Source organism: Vulpes vulpes, chromosome 1, assembly GCF_048418805.1.
Source record: "Vulpes vulpes isolate BD-2025 chromosome 1, VulVul3, whole genome shotgun sequence".
In the NCBI taxonomy this organism is placed as follows: domain Eukaryota; kingdom Metazoa; phylum Chordata; class Mammalia; order Carnivora; family Canidae; genus Vulpes; species Vulpes vulpes.
This window is the reverse complement of record NC_132780.1, coordinates 103,579,616-103,603,806: the sequence shown is the minus strand read 5'-3', so window position 1 is coordinate 103,603,806 and position 24,191 is coordinate 103,579,616. Positions and strand designations below refer to the sequence as shown.

The window sequence follows — 24,191 nt, the reverse complement described above, 5'->3', positions numbered from 1 at the left end:
TACAATCTCTAAGGTGTGGCTCATGGTGCAAAGCAAGCCACTGGAGTGAGCTGGTTTGAACTGGAACCCCATTTGTGGGGAGGTGAGGCAGCACAAGTTGGGCACCCATATGGCATGAATTGGCATTGCAGGCTGGAGGAGAACGCTTCAAAAAGCTGTGTCTACGATCCAAATTAAGGACAAGAACACTTTGAGTTCCCAGGTTTAGTTTTGATAAATTGGAGGCAGGTGAAAAGATTAGGGACTTTAAAGCAATTGCTCAGGTAAAGCTAATACAGATGTCAAAACTGAAAATAACCATAAGATAAAAAAGCAAGCAATATCTGACATTTAAAAGAGACGAGGCATGGGTTAAAACATGGTCTTGTCTTTTGGTTTCTGAAGGTCTCATCTTTGGGTTTCTGTTTCCACTGAATCAGTGGAAATCACCCCTGAGTAAGAGTTACTTCTGCTTTCTGCCCTAAATTTGTTTTATGTATCTTTCTGAGTTTTAGTCTCTTCACTGCTAATATAAGGTTGGAGATATAATATATATAGTGCTGATTCGGGATCATTGGCTGGAGTGATGGGAGACAGTTGAGACACACTCCCCAAATATACTCACGTGTGTGTGTGTGTGTGTGTGTGTGTGTGTGTGAGAGAGAGAGAGAGAGAGAGAGAGAGAGAGAGAGAGAGAGAGGTGTTGATTCTTCTTAGGGGGTTTTTTTTTTTTTTGAAGCTCATATTAATTGATGTCTTTGGAAAAAACTTTTTAATTTCACAAGTTATTTTTAAGTTATCTTCTCCTTCCTTCCCTCCTCCCTCTTTCCTTTCACCCACCTTCCTTCCTTCCTTCCTTCCTTCCTTCCTTCCTTCCTTCCTTCCTTCCTTCCTTCCTTCCTTCCTTCTTCCATCTCTACTCAGAAACCAATTGAGAAAAGTCATGATAGGGCAGGGTGGGGGGAGTGTGTGTCCAATTTGGTGACATGGGAAGATCATAAACTTACCTCCTACCATAGACACATCAAATCTACAGCTACATATGGATCATTTTTTTTTAATGTGAAAACTAGAGGAATTACTCTTTACAACAAAGGACGAAGGTATACATTGAGATGGGTATGAGAAGCAGACACATGTTCTCATACCACCATTCCCTTCCCCAACATGACAACACACAATAGGGAGGAATCTCACCAGGTATTTCTCCTAGAGGAGTGAGGGTTGGTGCCTCTGGTACCTCAGATCTGCACTGGAAAGATGAACTCCAGAATATCTGGCTCAGAAAGCCAATGGGGAGGGCTGATGTCTGAGGGGCCCAAAGTACTATAGGAAACTAAGATTCTCCTTTTAGAGGGCTTGCATATGGTCTTGCTCATCCCAAACTCAGTGGGAGAAAAAAAGTTTGAAAAGCACCTAGAATATATATAAGGGGGAATCTTTTGCTGATTTGGGAGTTTCGGCCTGGGTGATGGGAGACATTTGAGATACTCCCTCAAAACAGAAGTGCTGGCAGACATCACTGTTGCAGTCTCCACATATTCTATTAGCACAAGTAGGTGACTTTAGATTTGGCAGTCTCTCACTGCTTTGCTAAACAGGGCAGGGATAAGGAGCATGCCACTTGCTGAGACCAGAAGGCATGGGCAATTGCATAGTCCCTGTTCCCTAGCTGCAGTGGGTGAGTGTGAATGGTCACAGGGTTCTCCTGTTCCCTGGCTAAAGTCTATGAACATAGGTGGTTGTGACACTTACCTGCCCTGTGGCTGGGGGCCAGCCAGCATGAGTAGTCAAAGCATTCTCTCATTCCCAGTCTACAGCCAGCATGTGCAAATAGTACAGTCTCTTGCTGCATTGGTAAAGCCCACAGAAACACATAGTTAAAACTTTTGCCTGCTTTTCTGAAGCTGGAGAGCATGTCTCACCCACTATACTCTCTAGTTGCATAAAGCCAGCAGTTGGGGAAAATCTACACAGGGGACACCCCTTGATGGCCTGGCCCCAGTGGCCAAGAAAGCCAGTGTTCCAGAGCTGCGCAGGAATGTAACAACTGGAAAGATAGCTCTTGGCAGGCTACCTCCTCTAGGGCTCTGCACAGACAGCCGACTGAAACCCAACCCCAGGCTTCCTGTGGAAAAGACCTATTTACTTAGCCTGGAGCTTCTGTCTGAGGGACAGGCTTCAGATTTCCCACCCATCTGGAGTCTAAGGAGGCACTCTCAGGGAGTGTAAGCAGGGAGATCCCATCCATGTTCACTCCCTTGGCCTCACCTCAGCTTGACAAGAATTCCCAGGAAAGAACTTATACACTCATCTGGGGCCCTGATTTCTGTAACTATTACCCAGGGGACACCTCCAGATACCCTGGTGTGGAAGCCAACAGGGATTACAATTGTGACCCCATGAAAATGTATATATTTCCATTCTAAAAGCTGCTGCCTGACAATCTAGTTTCCATAGCCTGAAACTAAGTACTGAGATTTATCCTTTTGGATTACTGACAGGTCTTGACGCACCCTCAAAGACATGTGTGTATCTACAATAAATTAGGTTTAGACAATCACAAAAGTCTGAGTTAGGGCAAGGTTAAATTAGGAGGATCAATACCTACACAAGGCCACTGCTTGAAGACTGAGAGTAGTAGTAGTTTCACCTAATAGATAGAAATAAACCCAGAGATTTCAGCAAAATAAGGAAATGATATGTTCCAGACAAGAGAACAAGATAAAACCTCAGGAAAACACCTTAATGACATGGAAATAACTAACCTACCTGATTAAAAAAAAATCAAAATAACATTTCTACAGATTCTCACTGAACTAGGGACAAATGGATGAACACAGAACAATTGTCACAGAACTGAAGAATAAAAAAACAACTAAAACTACATGAAAACATTCAGCAGGGTAGATGAAGCTGAATTATGGATCACTAAACTGAGAAAGCAATGGAACTCACCCAGACAGGGAAAAAACAAAAACAAAAAAAAAAAAATTTAAGGAATGTCTGGGACAACATCAAACAGACTATACCATTCATATTTTAGGGGTCCCAGAAAGAGAAATTGAGAGATAAAGGGAAGAAAACTTATTTGAAGAAATAATGGCTGAAAACCACCTAAAGGTAGAGAAGGAAACAGAAATCTGGCCTAGGAAGCCCAGAGAGTTACAAATAAAATAAACACAAACAGAAACATACCAAGACACAGACATTAAAATATCAAAAGTAATAGAGTCATAAAAGCACCAAGAAAAAAATTGTTACATAGAAGGGAAACCCCATAAAGCCATCAGCAGATTTCTCAGTAGAAACTTTGCAAGCCAAAAGGGAGTGAGATGACCTATTCAAAGTGCTGAAGGTGGGTGGGGGCGGGGGTGGGGAAACTCCTAACCAAGAATAATCTACCCTGTAACTTTATCGTTCATATTTGAAAGAGAGCTAAAGAATTTTCCAGACAAGCACAAGTTAAAGGAGCTCATCACTACTAAACAGGTCTTATGAGAAATATTATAGGGACTTATTTAAGCTGAAAAGAAATGGTATTAATAACAGGAAAACACATGACACTAAAAATCTCACAGGAAAAGGAAAAGGCAAATGTACATAAAGGTAGTGTATTAATCTCTTAAAATGCTAAGAAAGCTAAAAGGCAAAAGTAGTAAAATTAAAACTACAATAATTAAGAGAGAAAATATGTAAAAAAGTGACATGTAAACATGGTAGGGTGGAATATACATGTAGAGTTTTGGGAAATATTCAAATTTAAGTTGCTATCAACTTAGTTATACATAGGATGATATATGGTACCTCACAGTAACCAGAAAGCAAAAACTTATAGTAAATACACAAAATAAAAAGATAAAGGAATCTAAACATAATACTAAAGAAAGTCACCAAAACACAAGGTAAAATAAGACAAAAAGATAGAGGAAACTGCCTATGGCTCTGCTTCTCTCTGTCTCTCATGAATAAATAAAATCTTTAAAAAAAAAAAGAAGAGGAACTACAAAAACAGAAAACAAAGTAGCAATAAATACATACCTATCAATAATTATTTTAGGTATAAATGAACTAGATTTTCCAATAAAAAGACACAGAGTGAATGGATAAAAAATAAAAATAAGACACATCTGTATACTGCCTTCCAAAAGTGTTACTTCAGGAGTAAGGACACAACAAGACTGAAATGTAAAGACAGACACAAAGTAAATCTAAAGATAGCTGGTGTAGTGATACTCAGACTTTAAGACAAAGGCTATAATAAAAGACAAGGGGGGCATTACATAATGATAAAGAGATCAATACAGAAAGAAGATATAACCTTTACAAATATATATGCACCCAACATAGTACCAAAATATATAAAGCAAATATCAACAAGTTGAAAATGAGAAATTGACAGCAGTACAATAATAGTATTTTAACATTCCACTTACATCAATGCATGTATCAGACTGAAAATCAATAACATTAACCTCAGGTGACACATAAGACCAGATGGATTTAATAGATATATACAGAACATTCCTTTCGAAAGCAACTGGATATATATTCATCTCAAGTGCATGTGAAACATTCTCTTGGATAGGTCACATGCTAGTGATCTAACAAGTCTCAATAAATTCAGGTAGATAAAAATATCAAACATCTTTTCCACCCACAATGGTATGAAACTAGAAATCAGTTACAAGAAGAAGTTTAAAACCTGCAAATACATAGAGATTAAACATATTGCTGAACAAACTACCAGATCATAGAAGAAATCAAAGGAGAAAAAAAGATACCGAGGAAAAAATGAAAACAGAAATACAAGACACCAAAATCTAGGGGATGCAGCAAAAGTGATTCTAAGAGGAAAGTTCATAGCAATACAGGCCTACCTCAAAAAAAAAAAAAAAAAAAAAGAAAGAAAGAAAAAGAAAAAAAAAGAAATTTTAAATAATATTATACCTAGGGAAACTAGGGAAAGAACAAATGAAGCCCAAAGTTGGTAGAAGAAATAATAAAGATTGGAGTAGAAATAAAATAGAGATTAAAGAGACAATAGAAAAGAAACCACTGAGGGGATGCCTGGGTGACTCAGCAGTTGAGCATCTGCCTTTGGCTCAGGGCATGATCCTGGAGTCCTAGGATCGAGTCCCACGTCAGGCTCCCTGCATGGAGCCTGCTTCTCCCTCTGCCTGTGTCTCTGCCTCTCTCTGTGTCTCTCATGAATAAATAAATCTTTTTTTTTTTTTAAAGAAAAGTAACCACAAAAGAAGGCTCAAATAGAATCAGAAGTGAAAAAGATGTTACAACTGATACAACAGAATTATGAAAAATATAAAATAAATAAATATAAGACTACTATGAATATGCTAACAAATTGAACAATGTTGAAGAAATGGATAAATTCATAGAAATTTACGGTCTTTCAAGAATGAATTATGAAGAAATAGAAAATTGAAATAGAACTATCACTAGTGAGGGGTTGAATCAATAAACAAATACTTCCAACAAACAAAAGTCCAGGACCAGCTGGCTTCACTGGTGAATTCTATCAAACATTCAAAGAAGATTTAATAGTTCTCTTTCTCAAACTCTTTCAAAAAATTGAAAAGGAAGGAAAGTTTCCAAACCTATTTTAGAGGGCTAGCATTACCCTGATATCAAAACCACACAAACATACCACACACACAGAGAGAAAATTATAGGCCAATGTCTTATATGAACATAGACACAAAAATTCTGAACAAAATGTTAGCAAACCAAATTAATACATTTTAAAAATCATACACCATTATCAAGTGGGATTTATTCCAGGGATGCAGGGGATGGTTCAACATCCACATATCCATCAACATGATATACCACATTAACAAAATGAAAAATTAAAATCCTATCAACAGATGTAGAAAAAGAATTTCACAGTTTATAATAAAAAAATCTCAACGAAGTTGGTTATCAAGGAAACATGCCTCAACATAATAGAATCTATATATGACAAGTCACAGCAAATATTATACTCACTGGTGAAAAGCTCAAAGCTTTTCTGGTAAGATCAGGAATAAGACAAGGATTTCCACTATCCCAGCTTTTATTCAACATAGTATTGGAAGTCCTTGCCAGTCCAATTAGGCAAGGAAAAGAAACAGAAGTCATCCAAATTGGAATGGAAGCAGGGAAACTGTCACTATTTGCAGATGACTTGGATGCTATATATAGAAAACCCTAAAGCTTCCCCCAAAAGACTGTTAGAACTAATAAGTGAATTCATTAAAGTTGCAGGATACAAACAATGTACAAAAGTCTGTTGCATGATGGTAGAGCTAATAACAAACCATCAGAAAAAGAAATTAAGAAAATCATTCCATTTACCAAAAAGAAGTAAAATACTCAGAGATAAATTTAACCAAGCAGTTGAAAGACCTACACTTTGAACACTATAAGATACTGATGAAAGAAGTTGAAGATGACACAGATAAATGGAAAGATATTCTGTGCTAATGAATCACATTAATATTGTTAAGATGTTCATATTACTGAAGTAATCTATAGATTCAGTGCAATGCCTATCAAAATTCTGACATTCTTTACAGAACTAGAACAGATAATTCTAAAATTTGTATGGAACTAAACAAGAACTTGAATAGTCAAACAATCTTGAGAAGGAACAAAGCTGGAGGTGTCACACTACCAGATTTCAAACTATACGACAAAGATATAGTAACCAAAATATATGGTTTTGACATAAAAACAGACATATAAATTAATGGAATAGTATAGTGAGCCCAGAAATATACCCACACTTATATGGTCCTTTAATTTTTGACAAAGGAAACTTGAGTGTATAAATAATGAGGAAAGGACAGTCTCTTCAATAAATGGTGTTGGGACACTGAAGAGCAACATGTGAAAGATGGAAACTGGACCACTTTCTTATACCATATACAAAAATAAACCCAAAATGGGTAAAGACTTGAATGTAAGACCTGAGACCACAGAACTCCTAGAAGAAAACATAAGCAATAAGCTTCTTTGCATCAATCTTAGAGATATTTTTTTGGATCTGACTCTAAAGGCAAGGAAACAAAAGCAAAGATAAGCAGCTAGGACCACATCAAACTAGAAAAGTTCTGCACGGTGAATGAAGCCATCAACAAAACAAAAAGACAACCTACTGAGTGGGAGAAGATATTTGCGAATCATGTATTTGATGAGAGATTAATATCTAAGATATATAATGAACTTGCACAATTCGAAATCGGAACAAAAACTCATCGGATTAAAATATGGGCATTGGATCCAAATAGACAGGTTTCCAGAGAAGACATACAGATGGCCAGCAGACATATGAAGAGATGCTGAACACCATTAGTCACCAGGGAAATGTAAATCAAAACTACAATGAGATATCACCTCATACCTGTCAGAATGGCTAATATCAGAAAGATAAGAAATAAAGTGTTGGGAAGAATGTGGAGAAAAGGGAACATTTAATGCACTGTTGGTGGGAATGTAAATTGGTACAGCTGCTGTGGAAAAGATTCCTCAAAAAATTACAGATAGAACTGGGCAGCCCAGGGGGCCCAGCGGTTTAGTGCTGCCTTCGGCCCAGGGTCTGATCCTGGAGTCCTGGGATCGAGTCCCACATCGGGCTCCCTGCATGGAGCCTGCTTCTCCCTCTGCCTGTGTCTCTGCCTTTCTCTCTCTCTGTGTCTCTCATGAATAAATAGATAAAATCCTTAAAAAAAATTACAGATAGAACTGTATGATCCAACAATTCTACTACTATCTGTCTGAAGAAATGAGGACACTGAACAGATACATGGACTCTTATGATCATTATGGCATTATTTACAACAGCTCAGATATAGAAACAGCATAAACAGCATCAGTAGATGAATGGGATAAAGAAGATGTGTGTGTACACACACACACACACACCCACACACACACAATGGAAACTACTCAGCCATAAAAATTAATGAAATCTCGCCATTTCTGGCATTAATGGACGGAACTGGAGGATATTATCCTAAGTGAAAGAAGTCAGACAAATACCATGTGACTTCAGTTACATGTGGAATGTAAAAACAAAACTTGGACTCATAGATGCAGAGAGCAGATGGTGGTTGCCAGAAATAAGGGGGTCAGGTGTAGCAAAATGGGTGAAGAGGATTAAGAAGTATAAGCTTCCTGTTATAAATGAGTCATGGAGCTATAATGTACAGTGTGGGGAATATAGTTGTTAAGATATTAATTTTGTATATTGACTAATGGTAACTAGACTTGCTGTGGTGACCATTTCACAATGTACACACTACACACAATCTATCAAAATGTCAGATCACTATGTTGTATACCTGCAGCTAATAAATACTATATGTCAGCTATACCTCAACAGGTTAAAACATTTTTAAAATAAATCCTAAAACAAGAGGCAGAAGGGCAAACCCCAGTGAGACATAAGTCACTATCTCCTTCCAAGCATTACAAGCTCTCAGTGTGGAGAAGGGGGCAGAGCTACGCGAAACTGTTAGACTGTGATGCAGTTTTGGTTACCTTTGCCTTTACAGACCTTTAGGGAGGTAGTTATCTGCTTTCCAAACTCACAGGATAGATTATGGATTTCCCTCCTCTGTCTTTCCTTTGGAATGGAGACTGGAACCCAGAGTCCAGAACCAAGACAGCTCGGCCTCTCAGACTGGCAGGTACACCCTCTGGGAAGTTGAGGCAACGTATAACTAGAACTTGCTTTTAAAGTTTCAGAAGATAAGGGCATATGGTCATCAGCATCTACTTCCAGATACACAGAGACACAGGCAATCCCATGTTCTCTGAAGCTGGACATTGCCTAAAAGTGACTAAAGGTGACCAAGGAAGTGTGAGCAGACGTGGCATGTACCCCTTGTAGTCTCAGGGACCGGTGGGGGGACTCCTGCTCTCCATCTCACTGCTGACCAGAGGCCACATGTCTGAGATCGTGCAGCCAGAGAGCAGAGACCCTGAGCCTGGATTGCAGGAGGGACGCTGCCCTGCAGAGTGGCCTGGACTGCAGGTGATTTTTGTGTGAGTGGGAACCAACCTTCGTGGTGTTGGGTGGGTGCACAGCAGCCTACAGCCCATGCTGAACAGTACAGCGCATGTGGAAGGAAGCCTTCTGCTCCTCTTGGTGGCTTCCTTCTACTCTGCCCACTTCTAAGCAGCCAAACCACTGCCGAACGTCCCACTTCTCTCCTGTTTTTCCTCTCTCCCAAACCCAGAGTAGCAGCTGTGTGGCGGGTTGCAGCTGTTGGAATTGAAGGAAGGAAATGGTCGCTCCTCTTCCCTTTGGAATTAGTTTTGTCACATAAGTGGTTTGCACACTGGTGGTCTCCACAGATGCCAGGCATGTGTTCTCAGGTGCTTCCCCTATTTCACATGCACCCCACCCTACCCCCATCCCAAGGCATAGGCAGGAGCCACGGACCCCCCACAGAGCCAGGAGGCACTGTAGCACTTCAGGAGGCCCAGGTTCCTCTTTGGAAACTAGCAGACCTGATGTGCGCCACCCACACACCCAGCTGTTGCACAACTGATGTAGCCACAAGCAAAGAGAATCTGCAGAGCTATTTCCTGGCAGGGATGATGAATGTGGTTTGGTCTTTTTTTTCCCTCTCCTGGAGTATGAAAATCATATATCTCAAGTGACTTAGAAAGGGATAATATGCCTGAAAGATAGTTTAAGTTATTCCTATGGGTTTGCTTACCATTGTTTCTTTATTCTGTGTTTTCCTCACATATGCTCTATTCCTGAGGCTTCTAGCATTTGTATCACAGTCTTTACAGGGACATCATTTTGGTTTTCTTTAGTTGGATATAATCATAGTTTAATGTGATTTTTCATGACATTTATTTAAAAACCTGTCTTTTAAAAAAATATGTAAAATATAACGATTAAAATTTGTAGGCTGGTTAAAAGATAACATTTTTAAAAAGTCCAAATCTAAAAGTGGAGCTTTTAAAATATATTACTAAAACACACCTTCTCAGAAGTTGTGATCTAGCTTGCTTGCTTGCTTGTGTTTACTATACAAGAGGTCTATGAATAGGGGAAGTGTACTGTAGTATGCTAACATATCTAAGCCATTGCCTGTTTAGAAATATTGGTCTTCATTCAATTAATTAAAAATATAGACAGATCCTACTGAAATCATCTTCAGTTTTACATTCACTTTAATCCAAAAGAAGGGAAAATTTTGTCACATTTATTTTATTTGAGTTTACTCCTATAATAATATATAAAGACTTTTGTTCCCTCCTACTAACTAAATTGCCTTTTTAAAAATAGTACAGAATTCTAGCTTCACGTTTCTGACCGGGGGGGGGGGGGGGGGGGAGAATCTAACTGGAAATCAGAGGACAGGGACCATTCTGAATAATTAATTACATTTTCTATTATCTGTGATAACCCAATATTAATTGTGGTGATTAGCACAATCACTGTGGTAGGGTTTGGATGAGTTATCATTTATGTTGAACTTAGAGATGTAAATATACATCTCTGTGTCCAGTCTTTGTTTATTCAAAGTTTTGTCTTTGGAAAATCAGTTCTTACTCTATAAGGGTAAATTCCAGATGAAAATTATAATACAAGTATTAAGTTAAAACACAGATTTTGGCCAAATCTACTCTTAGCTCTGCTCAAACAGCCTTTGTGGCTTTGATAGGAAACCTAGCCAGCACATGTGTGGACAAGATTTGGCCCGGCCCGAGGTGGCTAGATCTGAGTGGTTTGTCATGTAGAGATGCAAATTGCTTAGTCCATTAATGAATTCTCAGATCATTCACTGCAGGGATTTTTTGCCTGGGGCTGACAATTGAGATGAAGAAAGCCCAAAGGGACTCTGAAATCTGTGAAATGAAGCACCCAACCCCTAAAGCTGGATGAGAATCAAGGTGCAATAATAGAGTACGTCCTAACCTCTATTTATTCTTAGAGAGTTTGCCAGCGATTAATACTTCTCTGAAGTCTCTAAAGGAAGGATTGTCTAGCTGTCTCAACAGGAAGAATTAGTCTTAAAACTGTGACCTTTAGAGGCATTTGAGACTGAGGGAGGAGAGGAAAATGAGAAGGTTCTCATAACTGCAGCCATTCATATCCCTCCTCTTAGATCTCCTTACACAGATGACTATCCATGAAATTGTTTCTTCTACTGGTTTATTTTTTTGTGTCATAGACTGAAATATTTGTTGAAAAGCTTATTAGCAATAAGCTGCCAATGAGCCTTTGAATGTTTAAATAGTGGTCTTGAGTAAAATTCTTAATTAAGAGCAGCCTGTACTAAAATTTCATAGATTCAAAAAGACTCTGTTGACCTATTCCATTGAGTATTAGTACTGGGTTGGAATAACATAAAGTAAGCCTACTAGTTAAGGTAGTCTGAGTTATGCTTGGTAACAACAAACTATAAAAGTTTAGAAGTTTAAAACATTTGCTCACAATACATGTCTACTATAGTTTGGTTTCGGAGTGATGGTGGTGGGAAATCTGTTCATTGTCTTCCGTCAGGAAACAGGATAGCGGAGATGACATGCTCACACTGCCAGATTGTCAAATTAAAAAGAAAAATGGTGGGAGAAGGAAGCAAAAAAGAATAGAGCAGAACATGCACTGATTCTTAATGCTTTTTAGTACCAACACACAACACTTCTGCTCACATTCCATTGGCCATAGATATTTAATGGCGACCCCTAACTAAGAGCAGGAGTATAGCCCTATGAAATTCCCAGAAGAAGAACTAAAAATATTTGGTAGACAACATAAATGTCAACCACACTGAACTTTTATCCATGCTGATCCAGCTAAACCCAGTAAATGATGAAGCATGTTTTAGTTAGGAACATATCCATCAGGTACTTGGGTCTCATAGATCTATCTAGACTTCAAACTGTACTTCTGGAAAGTTGGTCCTTCATAGGCATGAAAAGGACCTGAGGTGTAGTAGTGGAGTTTAAAGGAGCATATGATTAGCCAGCACTAGAGGTGGGGGGTTGTGGGGGCATGCTGAAAAGGGGCCAGGGAATAAGTATGTACAAGAAAATAATTCTAGTTTAGTAAAAAAGGAGACAGTATTTGAAGTCAGAAGACCAGTTTTAAGCTCTAACTTTGGAATGTACTGGCTAAGTAATGTGTCCATTGTTTACCCTTTAGAAGCCTTAGTTTCTCCGCCTGAAAGATAAATAACCAAATAGATTTTACATGTTAAGTACTTTGTGACTCATAAGTACTTTGTAACTATCATAGAAAGGAAGAATACTGTTATTCTGAGCCCTGGGCATGTCTGAGCTGAGTCCAGACTTTAATGAGTCCCCAATTTTGTCTCAAACTAGAATTGGTATTTGGCATGGCACTGACTGATGCCATTTTTATATGTCAGCAACTCCAGTTTTAAATCTATAAAATGTAATAAAGATACTGCTTTACAGAATTATTTCACACCACAACACTCAAAGTTCTTATCAGTTGCCATCACAGAACAGAGAAAAAGACTAAGAAACCAGGTGAGTAACAGACCAGAAAACAAAACCTGAACAGGAAATTAACATAAAATGAACTTCACTGGAGGAAGGCAAAGTAAAAAATAGACCAAAATGTGAGTTGCTATATCTTTGCATCAGATATTATAATATTATAAGCATATACATTATGTGTAAAGTCCTTTCCTTATTTTATTGCTACATTTTGAATGCGTAGAGGGTCTTTGCTCTTTCAAAATAGTATTATGGGTTGACTAATTGCAAATTTAGGTTCTGGAAACTTTTTTGGGGGTTATATTTAAAGTCTTCCTTTCCTTTTTTCCCCTTTTGCTCTCCTCTTTTTTCCTTCTACATTTATTAACTATAGCTTATATAGTTTCATATAAAGTCCTGGCTGGAAATGTCATTGTGGTTATAATATTTTCCCTACCCTAGAAGGATGCAAAAGCTAGAGAGGGTAATGAGGTGGCAGCTGTAATACGTGCATGAAGAGTATGCTACAAGAGCAAGGAAAAGAAAGTGTCTCACTTTAAGGAGATCAGGAAAGGATTCATATAGAAGGTGACATTTGAAGTGGGTTCACCATGTAAGAAAGTAAGGTGGGGACAGAACTGGTAGGTAGAAGAAACAGCTTGTGCTAAAGCACAGTGATGAGAATTAGCATTATGCATCTTAGAAATCAAGTGACTTAAAGTTCTTGAGCATCAGGATGTTTGTGGAGAGGTAAAGATTATAAAGGAGACTGACCGTGGTGGACTTTGTAGGCCATGGCCAAGGAGTTTGTGGTGTATCCTAGGTGGACTTTAAATAAGCTGATTTAAAAAAGGCTAACATTTTTATTTATGGGACCTCAATATCACCCACAAATAGAGGAAAAATAACATTTACTCTCAAGTTTATGAATTTGTGAATTACTATATTATTCTATGTATTGGTATCTAAAATTAACTCACCACTTTGGTTCATTTCTGTGATCAGGATGACCTTCGTAGAGTAACAAATCCCCTGTTCTGATCTTCAAGTCATTTCATAAAACGACTGGTTCCTGTGAGGGAACCTAGTCCACATAGTCGGTATTCTAACTGTAAAGCATTTGAGCACAATTCATTTCTTGAGTTGTGTTTGACTTTCATGTAATTGTCACAAACACACAGGCGTAGGGAATGTCCTTGATGTTTTTCCATTGTGTGACCCAGTGCTGAAAGCTTTCAAAATGAATGGCGCTGGCATGCAGTTTCTTTTCCTTTTTAAATGTCATCTCAGTATTGCCAACAACCCTAAATGCTGAGTGAGCTAATTTTTGATATCAAAAACCAAAGGTACTATTGTCTTTTAACTTTTCAGAGTAAGTTCAATTTGTCACATGTTATGATAATAAATACCTTTGGGAAAAAGCAAGCATAAACTAATGAACAGGATCCAGAATCCATTAGCAAGCTGGAAACATTTTGTTCATCGTAGCTGGATGCTTTAAAAGAGAATTTATAAATACATGCTCTCTTTTCTGTAACTGTGACACTAGGCAGGCTTTTTATAGGCAAGAATATGCTTATGGTGTATTTAAATTTATTATAAGTTATAAAAGGATATTTTTGAGAGTATGCAATTTTGATTATATGACTGTAATTCATATTCTCTTTTCATTAAGAATGGGTAAGACTATTAAGATAGGTAGTGTCTTCTAAGTAAAATAATCTGACTGTTCTTGTATTCTGATGTCTCTGGGGCATTATATTAGATTCTGTAGGAGGGTAAATAAAAAAGCAAAACTTGAAAAATGGTTGCTAGATTTAGTGAGTAGAGAGGGAATCCTTAAGACTGGAGTTTTAGTTGAATATAGGCAGGAGCCAGGTAATGCTGTAGAGTGATGAGGAAAAGATCAATCTAATTTCTTCTTATCTCTGTAAACTCTTTGTTTACTTCCCTCTTACCCTATTTTTGTTAAACTTGAGTTTCTACTGGCCATAGCTTATGTAGAAAATGACTAATTCTCAGCATGTGAAATTGTAAGGGCTTGGATTCTGGTTTGCATAATAGATTTGAAGAAATACTTGGCTAGTCAGTTCACTCACTCCCAACTCATCTCCTCTTACCTAGGCATAGGGAGAGAAGATAAAAAACGCTAAAATGATGAGAGTATTTCTGAGGTGAGCTAAATTTATTTCTCCTATGAACATTTGCTGGGTCCTGGGAATTTTTCCCTTTGTGGGGATTTAACTGACTCAAGGAATGACCTGCAGATGGACTTGATTTAGGCATTAAGACATTTATAGGGAAGAAGAAAAGCCATCAAAGTGTTGTTGTGTGTTAGCAGTGTCAGAAGGATGGAGAGACAAATTGGAAACTTTAGGGGCTTGTCAAATGTGTGGCTAGTTCACTCTATGTGACATTGCTCAATCCGAGATCTGTAGCAGCCCTGCCTGGAGATGAGAAAGAAAGTCCAAAAGCCTCAAAAAGACAGAGTGACATCTAATGGGGAAGGAGTCTACCATATGTACTCCATTAGTCTTTCAATCAAGATGTTTACTGGATGATCAGGGTGCCCAGGGCGGGGAACTGAAGATCTGGTCTAGAAACATATAAATGAGCTGAAGCCCTACAGTATTTTAGGATTGGGGAGAAAGAGACCAATTTGTTTCTCTCTCAGTAAGCTTGAGATGGTCATTCCTGAGGCCATCAGTGCACATGTACACTGAGACTTTGAAATCCAGCTTTGACCTAGGTCAGTGTCTTATTAGATAGGATTATCAGTCTCTTACCTTAGCTGCGTAACAGAGAAAAAAATGTGTGCATAGGGGAAACTTTCTGGTGAAATACAGAGTCATAGAGACCCTCTTCATTTCTTTTATACTCAATGTCTGACACATAATAAAAAATTACTTTACATACAAAAATACATGAAAATACAATTGATGATCAAGAGGAAAAAGATGGAAACTAGTAGCAGACCAATAGATGATTCAGATATCAGAGTTATCAGTGTATTCTTTGAAATAACTATGATTAATATATTAAATATATTAGAGAAGTTGAAAAAATAGATAAAAGTATGGAGAATGTGTTCAGGGAACCATACTCTGTTAAGAAATGGACAATCTAGAACAGAAAAAATACAATATCTTTTTTTAAAGATTTATTTATTTATCTGAGAGAGAGAGAGAAAGAGACAACACAAAGAGAGAGATAGGAAGAAGCAGACCCCCTGCTGAGCAGAGAGCCTGATGCAGGGCATGATCCCAGGACCCTGAGATCATGATCTGAGCCAAAGGCAGACACTCAACCAACTGAGCCACCCAGGTGTCCTGAAAAATAAAATATCTTGAAGAACTCAATGAGTAGATTTAAGAGTAGATTGGAGATAGAAGTATATAGGAAAAGTGAAATGAAAGACAAGTCAATAAAAATATATAATATAAAGCATATAGAAAAAATTAGAAAAAGTGAAGGGAGATGTGTAGGATCATTCAAAGGTCTAACATATATATAATAAGAGTCACAGAAGGAAAATGAGAGAAAACGGGGGGAAATCATTATTTAAATTTTCCAAAGCTGTTGAAAGATATCAACTAAAAGATTCAGGAAAATCTGGGAATCCCAGTTGAAGATAAAGGAAAGCATGCCCAAGTATATCATAAAGTCTTCTGAAAAATAAATACAAAGAAAAAAAAACTTAAAATCAGTTACCTTTAAAAACAATTCACCAAGACTTAAGTCTAAGTTCTCATCAGAAATGATGAAAGCTAGAAGACAATGAAATAACGTCTTTAAAATGTTGTTCTCAATGGAACATAAAAATACAAGAGGAAATCGTGAACTCCAGAGGATTAAATATGTGGACCAAAAAAAGAGAGGGGCTACTGACTATATATATAAAAAAATTAGTTGTAATGTTTTATACACACACACACATATGTACATACACACATATGTATGTGTATACATATATATATCAAATGAGTTATAATGTAAGTACATGTCAAAAGTTATATTGCTGCAGTTAATATAGTGCTTAAAAAGAGTTGTAGCAAATAATTTTTGAGATCTTTCCATCATAATTCAGTTCAAAATGATCCCTAATTTCTATTTTAATTCCACTATGGTCAGAGACTATTTCTGTATATTGGAAAAGAAGACTGAAAATCACTTTACTTACAACTTAAGAGCAAATCAGAAGTAAAGAATATATAAGGAAAGAAGCCATAAAGAGCAGAAATAAAAAATAAGAATATAAAAGAAAAATCAACAAGTTAAGTTTTGGTGCTTTGATAAAATTTATAAAATTAATAAACTTCCCGCAAGAATGATCAAGAAAAAATTTCACAAATTTTCAAAAATGAAAATGTACAGATAATAATACATCAAATTAGATATGAAGAGTTTCTCAATAAATTCAATGATTTGGATGAGATGGATTAATAACTCAAAAACCTAACAACTTAATAAATTTTCCATAAGAAAAGGGGGAGCCTGGCTGGCTCAGTTGGTGGAGCATGTGACTCTTGATCTCAGGGTTGTGGGTTCAAGCTCCAGATTGGGTGTGGAGATTACTTTTAAAAAAGTCTTAAAGAGTTACACACACACACACAAACAAAGTTTCACAAATCTTTGGGGGTACCTGGTTACCTCATTTAAGCATATGACTTGAGTTCTGCTCAGGTCATGATCTCAGCATCATGAGATGCTCTGTGCTGGGGGTGGAGCCTACTTAAGATTCTCTCTCTCTCTCTGCTCTGTCCCTCTCACTCATGCTCTATTTCTCTGTCTAAAACAACAACAACAACAACAACAACAACAGACAAACAAAAACAGGGGAACCTGGGTGGCTCAGTCAGTTGAGTATCTGCCTTCTGCTGGGGTCATGATCCCAGAGTCCTGGGATCAAGCCACGTGTCAGGCTCCCTGCTCAGTGGAGAGCCTGCTTCTCCTTCTCCCTCTATTATTCCTCCTGCTTTTGTTCTCTCTCTCTCTCTGTCAAACAAACAAATAAATAACCTTTAAAAAATAAATAAAATTTACCTTTAAATTTGACATGAGAAGAAGCCGAAAATGTAAGTAATCAGATATATATTTTAAAAAATTGATTCTTTTTTTTTTTTTTTTTTCAGGCACCACAAGGACAATTTATTACCCAAAGCAGTTTGAGGAATTCCAAGCATTGGTCACAGCTCTCCCCAGTCACAAGAAAGCCAGAGCCTCTTCAAACTCACCCTCCACTCCCAGCTGAAGGCAAGGATTAAAAGGCTGCAACCCAAGTTATGTCACAGCTGCAATATCCTCATTCTTGACTAATAATCTCAAAGTCACAAATGGGCATAAAGTGATTTGGACCCAAATCGTGTTTACAGAGGAAAGCTCCATGATTAAAATACAATTGGAGAGATCATTCCAAGAGAAAAGATAACAAGAGTGTTAACAGGTTAGGAGGAGGGATTTCTGTTTATAATGATCAGAAATAAATGGAATTGCCTATCATCACCGTCAGGGAGGGTGAAGGGAATGCTAAGCCTGGGGCTGGAGGGGGAGGACAGGTACACAGGCCAAACCCTCCTGGGCAGGTCTCCCAGGAGGACTCCCCTTGACTGCTGCCCTGAGGAAGGAGCCTCCTGGTTGCCTAGCAACAAAGGAACCCCCGCCCCCACTGCCTCTGAATCTGCAGAAGGGTTGGTGGGGGGAGGGGGGTGTTGGGAAGGCAGTTTAGGTTACACACAGTTCTCAGGAGTTGAAGAAGAGGCAATCTTCAAGCTGTACTGAGAACTTCCCTATTTCTACCTTTGGAGAATGCGCAAGCCGGTTGGCCCTCATGTGGGTTTTCAGTTCGTGGGTTTTTTTAAATTGACTTAAAACTTATCCTAGACCCAAGAAGGTCAGTCCCTTAAAGTCTCCTTTTATCATCAAACTAAACAGGACTTATATCTAGAAACACTGTGCTCTAAAAATGGCTGACAACCCTTCATGTCACAAACTGAGGTTTTCGTGAAAATCAATTTCTGTGCCAGTCAAGTCTGGATAAAGTTATCTCTTCATAATTTAGCTCCCACCCCCCACCTGGCCAGTCACAGTGGAACCAGGAACCCAAGGGGGCAGATTTCTTTCCTGATTTAGGCACTCCAGGAAGAAGGGGAGTTCCCAGAACCTGCCTAACCTGGCTCCATTTGCTGAACTTTGCTCTGGATGAGTAAGTAGGTCACTCTGGCTGCAAATTCCCCCAAACTCTCCCTACTTGTGTTTTTAAGGCACACCAATTCCTCTGTGTAAGGCTCTCTGCTTATAATGAATTATTTTAATTATTTCTGCTACTCAAAAGAAACTTCTGCATCAAAGCCCACCTGCCCTGAGATACTGGCTCGGTGTGGGGGTGGGAGGATGAGGGCAGAGCCCAATTAATATTAGGGATTCTGGTCGTTGGGGTCGCACTTGAGCATGACTTTCAACCCCGTTCCCTTTCTGGCTGTTTCAAAGGCCTCCAGAGCTTTCTCCAGAGGAAACCTATGAGTAACTAAGGGCTTTACATTCACAGCCTTGGACGCAAGCATTGAAATTGCCATCGGCCACGTGTTGCAATATCGAAACACGCCCTTGATATCCACCTGCCGGGTGCTTGCGTGTGTTAGGGGCACCGTGGTCATCTCGGAGCCCAGCCCTACGAGCACCAGGGTCCCCCCAGCGCGAGTAGCATAGATGCCTGACTGGATGGCGGACTCCACCCCTGTGCACTCGATGGTCGCCTCTGGCTTGCACCCCAGCATATCTTCCACTTTACTGGCTATTTCCTTAGGGCTCTCCTTGGAGATCTGGAGGACGATATCAGCCCCAACTTCCTTGGCTTTAGACAACCGAGGGGCAGACAGATCAGTCACCAGCACTTGACCTGCACCCATTGCCTTGGCCACAATCAGAGTGACCCGTCCAATCGGCCCAGCTCCACACACTAAGACCTTGTTCCCCAGGGGGATTCCAGCTCGCCGACAGGCATGGATCCCCACAGACAGTGGCTCAATCAGGGCCCCTTCTTCATAGGTGACATTGTCAGGAAGCTTGTAGCAGAAGTCAGCGTTGTGCTTATAAAACTGGCAGAGGTTCCCATCATCAGGGGGTGTGGCACAGAAGAAGATAGATGGTGACAGATTGTACCGGCCAATCTTGCAGAATTCATCCATTTCTCGCAGAGCACCAGGCTCGATGGCAACACGATCCCCTGATTTTAGGTGCTTTACCAGTGATCCCACTTTTACGACTGTTCCTGAAGCTTCATGCCCCAGCACCATTGGCTTTTTCACAATAAAATCCCCAATTCGACCATGCTGCCAGTAGTGGACATCTGAGCCACAGGTTCCGACGGAATGCATCTTCAGCAGTGCTTCATTTGGGCCTGGTTCTGGGATGGGATAGTTCTCCAGGCCAGGTCTCCGGGTCCGTGCACCACCAGAGTGAGGTTCTCGGCCTTGGCCGCCGCCATGTCCTGCTCTCCCTCCTGGGTCGAGGCTGCAGTCCGCGGGACGTGCGGTGGCTCGAGTGACAGCCCCGGGAGGGTACAGGGTTAGAGCTTGGAGGCCCCGGGTCGGCCGGGGGCGGGGCCTCCCCGTCCTGACAACCGGGGCGGGGCTAGCGTGGGGGGCGGGGCCTCCCTGCGGCGCCCGGGCGTTTGCCCGAGAGGGTACGGGTGGGGGCTGGGAGGGGCTGGGGAGGATGCTGGGAGGTGAGGGCGGCGCTGGGGAGGGGGCTGGGAGGTGGGAAGGAGGCTGGGAGGGGGCTGCAGAGGAGGCTGGGAGGGGAGGGGGGCGCTGGGGAGGGGGCTGGGAGGGGCTGGGGAGGATGCTGGGAGGTGAGGGCGGCGCTGGGGAGGGGGCTGGGAGGTGGGAAGGAGGCTGGGAGGGGGCTGCAGAGGAGGCTGGGAGGGGAGGGGGGCGCTGGGGAGGGGGCTGGGAGGGGCTGGGGAGGATGCTGGGAGGTGAGGGCGGCGCTGGGGAGGGGGCTGGGAGGTGGGAAGGAGGCTGGGAGGGGGCTGCAGAGGAGGCTGGGAGGGCAGGGGGGCGCTGGGGAGGGGGCTGGGAGGGGGTGGGGAGGAGGCTGGGAGGGGGCTGCAGAGGAGGCTGGGAGGGGAGGGGGGCGCTGGGGAGGGGGCTGGGAGGGGGTGGGGAGGAGGCTGGGAGGTGAGGGGGGGCGCTGGGGAGGGGGCTGGGAGGTGGGAAGGAGGCTGGGAGGGGGCTGCAGAGGAGGCTGGGAGGGGAGGGCGGCGCTGGGGAGGGGGCTGGGAGGTGGAAAAAATTGATTCTTAATTAAGATGTTCTCATAATCAAATTCTTAGGCCAAGATAGTTTGGTGAATTCTTCCAAACATTAAAAAAGACATAACAGCAATATTCCAGGGAACAGAAAAAAGGAGAATAAATTCTAACTCTTTTTAAGAGGCTATAACATGGATTATAAAATTATGAAAGATATAATAAAGGAAAAGTCTAAACCAAGTGGTTTCCATTAACATTTATGCAAAAGAAATGTGCATAAAGTCAGCCTAGGAATACATAAGAGAAATGCTATATCATAGCCAGGAAGAGTTTATTTTAGATATGCATGGATAGTTTAACATTAGAAAATTACTCAAAGTAATTCATCACATCAACAAACGTTTTCTAAAATTTTATTCATTTATTTGAGAGAGTGCCAGAGAGTCAGAGCCTGAGCAGGGGGGAGGGGCAGAGAGAAAGGGAGGGGAGCAAGCCGACTCCCCACTGAATGGGGAGCCCAACGTGGGGCTTGATCCTAGGACCCTGAGATCATGACCTGAGCCAAAGTCAAATGCTTAGCCAACTGAGCCACCCAAGCGCCCCATTTTCTTTGATTAAATACCCAGAGTAGAATTACTGGATCATTTAATAATGACCCAGAAATAATGATATTTCTATTTTTAATTTTTTGAAGAACCTCCATATTGTATTTGACCACACCATTTACATTCTCACCAACAGGGCCTGAGGGTTCCCTTATCTCCACATCCTTGGTGACACCTGTCATTTCTTGTCTTTTTGATGCTAATCATTCTGACTGATGTGAGATGACTCTGGATGGTGGTTTTGGTTTGCATTTCCCTGATGATAAGTGATGTTGAGCATCTATCCTTGTTTTTGTTGGCCATCTGTATATCCTCTTTGGAAAAATGCCTATTTAGGTCTTCTGCCAATTTTAATAAGATTAAGTTGCATAAGTTGTATGAGTTGTTATATATTTTGGATAGTCTTTGTCATATGTATCACTTGCAAATATCTTCCCCCATTCAGTAGGTTGCCTTTTTGTTTTGTTGATTATTTCTTTTGTTGTGCAAAAGATTTTATTTTGATGTAGTCCCAATTGTTTATTTTGCTTTTGTTTTGCTTGCAAAAACAAAAACTTTTAAAACAAAAATGATCATTCAGTTCACATCCAAATCAAGAGCCTCTGTAAGAACCTCAGAATATTTGTGTCAAGAACATAAAAAGAACTCTTAGAAATCAATAAGAAAAAGGCAAATAGACCAATAGAAAAATGAACAATAGAAAAATGAACAAGGCTTGACCAGACCAGACCATTTACAATAGAAGATACTCAAATAGCCAATAACCATATAAAATCTATCAACCTTATTTGTTGTCAGGGAAGTACAAACTAGAAACCACCATATGACAATGCTGTGCATCTACTAGAATGGCTAAAACAGAGGGATGGAGAATACGGAGTGCTAGTGAGGATTTGAAGCAGCAGAAATTGTTTGCTGTGAGACACTGGTGGTGGGAGTACACATTTACAGAAGCACATTGGAAAACAGCTTGTGACCTATTCTAGGCCATATCATGTCTCTCTCTCTCTCTCTCTCTCATATATATATATATATATATATATATATATATATATGTATATATATATACATATATATATATTTAACCAACTGAAATATACACAAAACTTTATCAAAAGCTATGAACCAGGTAATTTTAGTAACACTACTCGTAATAGTAAAACATGGAAAACTCAAGAGCCTGCTGAGAGTAGAATGGATCAGTGAATTGTAATAGCATCACAGAACAAAATGCTGTTAAGCACCCTAATGCTGATAAGTATTCACCTCAGGACTTCAGGAATGTGTAGTTGCTTTTAGAGTGTGTCTGATACAGTTGAAACACATGTTTCAGAAAGAAATAAGAGGCCCAGTCTGGGTAACTCCAGGGAGGACACTGTTCACCTCTCTGGTGAGGTGTTTGGCCTATGTGAGATCCCAGTAAATTGCCAATTTTGCCTTTATTATTCACATGTGTCTCACCAGTGTTTGAGTAGAGTTTGGCCTCATGTCAGCTGAGACTTGGGTAATATGTCCCTTTAGTCACAGAGGGACCAAAAGTGATCAATCTCTCCAACCACTTCAGTGATGTTTACCCAATGGGTTTATTCAGTAGGATCGAATTATTTTTAATTTGAAACTTTTTTTTTTTTTGGATGGAGTGATAGGGCTGGAAAACATACCCTCAGATGTTTGAAGAAAGCAATCTAGTGTGAGGAGTCTTACATTAAAAATCTGTCCCTGAGGCTGAAATTGCTATTCTGATATGCTTTAATGTGGCATCTAACAGGCAGCAAGAAAAAAAAAAAAGGAGGATTGGTTTCCTTCTGTGACAATGATTTAGACACAAAACCTTGATCATTACTTTAGTCTGCAATCATACCAAGTTTCGAAGTGCCTTTTTAAGGGTCAGGAAATTGTACCACCAAATAAAATATTTTTCTTTTATCCACGTTACCATACTACTGACAAGTCTTCACTTCAGAACTCATCTTTCAGAAACGTGTAGTTGTTCCAGAGTGTGTCCAATACTGCTAGAACATACATTTCAGAAAGAAATGGGAGGCCTAGTCTGGGTAACTAGGTAGAGGGGGCCGCATACCTCTCTAGTGAGGGTTTGACCTGTGAGAGGTGATGATGTTTCTGTCATTTGCCAATTCAGCCTTTGTTATTCCCACATGGCTCACCGGGATCTGAGCAAAGTTTGGCTTTGTGTTAGCTGCAGACTTGGGTGGTGTGTCCCTTTAGTCACTGAGTGACCAGAGTGATCAGTCTCTCCAGCCACTTTAATGTTGTTTTGATACTTAAAAAAAAAAAAGTTTTTAAGGACATTAATCATATTGACTCATTTTCTTAAGCATATTTTTTCACAGTCCCTGGCCTAGAATGGCTATGTCACTACTGGGCATCAACAATCACAGACTTGGCTATTTTAGCAAAGTTGGGAGAAAGTAGCGCTGGTGGCCAAATGAGTTGCCCGAGTTATTAAGAGTTGGAGTGAGTCCTGTTATAGTCGGGGTTACGTTCCTTTCACTTACCACTGTTCCTGGCAGCGCCACTCATTGTGGCTGCGAGCCTCTCTAGGACTCAGGAATCTGAAACTGTAAGGGGAGAGGGGAGGTCCAGGTCCTCGCAGAGAGGAGATGTCTCAGAGTAACCTCATGTGGCCTACATGTGCCTGGCCCCTGTGCCAGTCTGCTCTCAGCTAAAGTACCGCTTAATCCTTCCCACGTCTGCGTGGAGTTGCTTGCCCTCCAACAGGGAAGGTGCACTCAGGACACTGCAGCTATTTATCATGGTTTCAGAGGAGGTTCAGCTGTCTTCACTTCCCACGTATTATGTAACTCCCACAGAACACGCAGATAGTCTCTCCAAATAGAGTAAGAAGACAATGGAGGAGAAAC

At 40.2% G+C, this 24,191-nt stretch overlaps 1 pseudogene; it reads right to left on the bottom strand.

Annotated features, from left to right (window-relative positions):
- Nucleotides 1-17,588: 17,588 nt before the first annotated feature.
- LOC140593963 (sorbitol dehydrogenase pseudogene) lies at nt 17,589-20,030 on the bottom strand (annotated as a pseudogene).
- Between the last annotated feature and the right edge of the window lie 4,161 nt (nt 20,031-24,191).